This window comes from Aquarana catesbeiana, unplaced genomic scaffold, assembly GCF_042186555.1.
Source record: "Aquarana catesbeiana isolate 2022-GZ unplaced genomic scaffold, ASM4218655v1 unanchor212, whole genome shotgun sequence".
In the NCBI taxonomy this organism is placed as follows: domain Eukaryota; kingdom Metazoa; phylum Chordata; class Amphibia; order Anura; family Ranidae; genus Aquarana; species Aquarana catesbeiana.
The window spans coordinates 24,502-30,301 of NW_027362638.1; positions in this window are offsets into that span (position 1 = coordinate 24,502).

Sequence of the window (5,800 nt, forward strand, 5' to 3'; positions counted from 1 at the left end):
TGACTGCTGTGTAATTCCTGGTGGGGAAAACTTGTGTACAATAATTGAATGAATGTGTTCTCCAATCAAAGTGTGTAAAGGTGAGAGGGCACCGGGGGGGGGGGGACGCCGGCCCAGGGGGCTAGTCCCGGTTTGAAGTGTTATTGGAACCTCCAGCGAGTCTTGTAGGGACCCTCAATGGTCCCACGGGGGAAGTTTGGGGTCCCCAGAACCTCTGGTAAGTCTTGCAGGGAATGATTGGGGTCCCACAGATGATATTTGAGGTTCTCCTGGTGTGGCAAATGACTTTCTTTTGTCATGTCCTACTGGGATGCCCATTTCTGGATCACATGGCATAGTGGGGGGGGGGGGGGGGGGGCAGGTCATTGACATTCTGATTGCAGATGTAGACAACAATAAAATCTTTGTTCTCCAGCCAGAGCTCAGCAGTCCTGGAAGAAAAGCCGCAGAGTTCTCGGCTCCAGGAAGTTGCTGGATGACATCACTTCCTGCATGCGGTTAATGCTTTTCCTTACCTCTGACCTAAAGAGTGCCTCCCCTTTTGTAGAGAGATTTTGCAATTGTACATTGCAAACATTTTCACAAACTTTGTAGTGGAATCTTTCTGATGTCTGGCTTTATTGTCACTTTAAAATGTTCCTTTGGACCAAGCTGGCACAAATGAGCCATTTCCTACACTAGAAGGTGTTCCTGGTGGGCGTGCCATACAAAGCATCAGCTACAGTATACAGCCTTGTGTTCCACACCTTCCCATCTCACACCTGCAACAAAATCAACGCTCAGCCATTGTCATCAGCCAAGGACAGGGGTGGGACACAGGAGATTGGGCAAGGGCAGGAGTGAAACACAGGGGAAGGGGTGGAGCACAGGAGATTGAGCCGGGGTGGAGCACAGGAGATGGGGCGAGGGCCGAGGTGGGACACAGGAGATGGTGCGAGGGCCGCGGTGGGACACAGGAGATGGGGCGAGGGCCGCGGTGGGACACAGGAGATGGGGCGAGGGCAGGGGTGGAACACAGGAGATGGGGCAAGGGCATGGATGGGCGAGGGCAGGGGTGGGTCACAGGAGATAGGCTGGGGTGGGACACAGGAGATGGGGCGAGGGCCAGGGTGGAACACAGGAGATGGGGCCAGGGCAGGAGTGAGACACAGGATGGGGTGGGACATAGGAGATGGGCAGGGGTGGAACACAGAAGATTGGGCGAGGGCAGGGGTGGGTCACAGGAAAAGGGGTGAGGGCAGGAGTGAGACAGGAGATGGGGCGAGGGCAGGAGTGAGGCACGGGGTGGGACACAGGAGATGGGGCGAGGGCAGGGGTGGAACACAGGAGATGGGGCGAGGGCATGGATGGGCAGGGATGGGGCGAGGGCATGGATGGGCAGGGGTGGGTCACAGGAGATGGGACGAGGGCCGGGTGGGTTACAGGAGATGGGACGAGGGCCGGGTGTGTCACAGGAGATGGGACGAGGGCCAGGGTGGGACACAGGGGATGGGTCGAGGGCCGGGATGGGGCAAGGGCCAGGGTGGGACACGGGAGATAGGGCCAGGGTGAGACACGGGATGGGGCGGCAGACAGGAGATGGGGCGAGGGCCGGAGTGGCAGACAGGAGATGGGGCGAGGGCCGGAGTGGCAGACAGGAGATGGGGCAAGGGCCAGGGTGGAACACAGGAGATGGGGCGAAGGCAGGGTTGGAACACAGGAGATGGGGTGAGGACCGGGTTGGGACACAGTAGATGGGGCGAGGGCAGAGGTGGAACACAGGAGAAGGGGCAGGGGTGCGTCACAGGAGATGGGGCAAGGGTGGGTCACAGGAGATGAAGTGAGGGCCGGGGTGGAACACAGGAGATGTAGCGAGGGCCGGGGTGGGACAGAGGAGATGGGCGAGGGCAGGGGTGGAACACAGGAGTTAGGGCAGGGGTGTGACACTTATGTGTAAGGGGTGAAAATTGGAGACCTAGTGAGGATGGAAATTGGACAAGTAGAAGATGGCAAATATAGGGGTGGAACATGAGTGATGGGGGGAGGGGGGCTGTGAGAGACAGGTGGTGGAGCAAGGATGGAGAGGGGACATGGGGGGGGGGGTTAGGATTGGCGATGGAGAGAGCAGAGATGGGAGACAGGTTGCAGGGTGGTGGTGAGACAGATTGATGATGATTGGGGGGGGGGGGGGGGGGACAGAAGTAAGACATGGGCTATGGGACTAGGACGGGGATGGGGCACAGATGTGACAGGCTGAGAACAGAGATGTGGCTAGGATAGAGATGGAAGCATGGGTGACAGTAAAAGCAGACATGGAAGACACAGGTGGCAGGGTGGTGGTGGTGGTGGGAGGATGGTGATGGCAAGGTGGTGGTGGTGAGACAGATTGATGATGGGGAAAGAACAGAAGTAGGACATGTAGTAATATACAAGCGAGCACTTTCAGAGAAAAAAGCAGCTTCCACAAAAAGGCGACACCAACCTTATGAAAAAGCCCAAATAAAAATAAAGTGCAAGTGCTCAAACAATAAATAAAAATATACAAATACATCACTTCATAAGGTGATAAATATTAAAAGTTATTCAAGTGTTAGTGCTGAATAAAATGTATTAATTAATATAAAATATATGATATAGTGCTCAAACAGATTAAAATGCTCCAAAGAAAATCCATTCATTCATAGAGTCCCATATTCATATCAATAAATCTCAAACTTCAGTGAATTCATTTGATACATTTTATTCAGCACTAAAACTTTAATAACATATTTGTATATGTATCACTGTATGAATTGACGTTTTAGAAGGAAGAGATGGATGCTGGGACTAGGCTAGAGATGGGATACGAGTGACTGTGAAAATGGAAGTGGGACTCACCAGCGGCAGGGCAAGAATGGGGGTGGAAATCACAGGACAAGGATCTAGGTGCAGATAGAATGGAGATGGAACATCTGGATGATGGGGTGAAAGCAGAGATGGGACACAGGTGATGAGATGAGGACAGATGCGGGACACAAGTGATGGGATGAGGACAGAGGTGGGACACGAGTGATGGGATGAGGGCAGAGGTGGGACACAAGTGATGGGATGAGGACAAAGGTGAGACACAAATGATGGGTTGAGGACAGAAGTGAGACACAAATGATGGGATTACAGAAGTGGGACACAAGTGAAGGGAGTAGGACAGAGGTGGGACATGAGTGATGGGATGAGGACAGAAGTGGGACACGAGTGATGGGATGAGGACAGAGGTGGGACACAAGTGATGGGATGAGGACAGAGGTGGGACACAAGTGATGGGATGAGGACAAAGGTGAGACACAAATGATGGGTTGAGGACAGAAGTGAGACACAAATGATGGGATTACAGAAGTGGGACACAAGTGATGGGAGTAGGACAGAGGTGGGACATGAGTGATGGGATGAGGACAGAAGTGGGACACGAGTGATGGGATGAGGACAGAGGTGGGACACAAGTGATGGGATGAGGACAGAGGTGGGACACAAGTGATGGGATGAGGACAGAGGTGGGACACAAGTGATGGGATGAGGACAGAGGTGGGACACAAGTGATGGGATGAGGACAGAGGTGGGACACAAGTGATGGGATGAGGACAGAGGTGGGACACAAGTGATGGGATGAGGACAGAAGTGGGACATAAGTGATGGGATGAGGACAGAGGTGGGACACGTGTGATAGGGTGAGGACAGAGGTGGGACTCAAGTGATGGGATTAGAGAAGTGGGACACAAGTGATGAGATGAGGACAGAAGTGGGACACGAGTGATGGGATGAGGATAGAAGTGGGACACGAGTGATGAGATGAGGACAGAAGTGGGACACAAATGATGGGATGAGGACAGAGGTGGGACACAAGTGATGAGATGAGGACAGAGGTGGGACACAAGTGATGAGATGAGGACAGAGGTGGGACACAAGTGATAGGGTGAGGACAGAAGAGGGACACGAGTGATGGGATGAGGACAGAGGTGGGACACAAGTGATGGGATGAGGACAGAAGTGGGACACAAATGATGGGATTACAGAAGTGGGACACAAGTGATGGGAGTAGGACAGAGGTGGGACATGAGTGATGGGATGAGGACAGAAGTAGGACACGAGTGATGGGATGAGGACAGAGGTGGGACACAAGTGATGGGATGAGGACAGAAGTGGGACATAAGTGATGGGATGAGGACAGAGGTGGGACACGTGTGATAGGGGGAGGACAGAGGAGGGACTCAAGTGATAGGATTAGAGAAGTGGGACACAAGTGATGAGATGAGGACAGAAGTGGGACACGAGTGATGGGATGAGGATAGAAGTGGGACACGAGTGATGAGATGAGGACAGAAGTGGGACACAAAAGATGGGATGAGGACAGAGGTGGAACACAAGTGATGAGATGAGGACAGAGGTGGGACACAAGTGATGGGATGAGGACAGAGGTGGGACACAAGTGATAGGGTGAGGACAGAAGAGGGACACGAGTGATGGGATGAGGACAGAGGTGGGACACAAGTGATGGGATGAGGACAGAAGTGGGACACAAGTGATGGAATGAGGACAGAGGTGGGACACAAATGATGGGATGAGGACAGAAGTGGGACACAAGTGATGGGATGAGGACAGAGGTGGGACACAAGTGATGAGATGAGGACAGAGGTGGGACACGAGTGATGGGATGAGGACAGAAGTGGGACACGAGTGATGGGATGAGGACAGAGGTGGGACACAAGTGATGAGATGAGGACAGAGGTGGGACACAAGTGATGGGATGAGGACAGAGGTGGGACACAATGATGGGATGAGGACAGGTGGGACACAAGTGATGGGATGGGGACAGAAGTGGGACACAAGTGATGGGATGAGGACAGAGGTGGGACACGAGTGATGGGATGAGGACAGAGATGGGACACAAGTGATGGGATGAGGACAGAAGTGGGACACAAGTGATGGGATGAGGACAGAGGTGGGACACAATGATGGGATGAGGACAGGTGGGACACAAGTGATGGGATGAGGACAGAAGTGGGACACAAGTGATGGGATGAGGACAGAGGTGGGACACAAGTGATGGGAAGAGGACAGGTGGGACACAAGTGATGGGATGAGGACAGAAGTGGGACACGAGTGATGGGATGAGGACAGAGGTGGGACACAAGTGATGGGATGAGGACAGAAGTGGGACACAAATGATGGGATGAGGACAGAGGTGGGACACAAGTGATGTTATGAGGACAGAGGTGGGACACAAATGATGGGACGAGGACAGGTGGGACACAAGTGATGGTATGAGGACAGAGGTGGGACACGAGTGATGGGATGAGGACAGAGGTGGGACACAAGTGATGGGATGAGGACAGAGGTGGGACACAAATGATGGGATGAGGACAGATGGGACACAAGTGATGGGATGAAGACAGAGGTGGGACACAAGTGATGGGATGAGGACAGATGGGACACAAGTGATGGGATGAGGACAGAGGTGGGACACAAGTGATGGGGTGAGGACAGATGGGACACAAGTGATGGGATGAGGACAGAGGTGGGACACAAGTGATGGGGTGAGGACAGAGATGGGACACAAGTGATGGGATGAAGACAGAAGTGGGGCACAAGTGATGGGATGAGGACAGAGGTGGGACACAAGTGATGGGATGAGGACAGGTGGGACACAAGTGATGGGATAAGGACAGGTGGGACACAACTGATGGGATGAGGACAGAGGTGGGACACAAGTGATGGGATGAGGACAGAGGTGGGACACAAGTGATGGGATGAGGACAGGTGGGACACAAGTGATGGGATGAGGACAGAG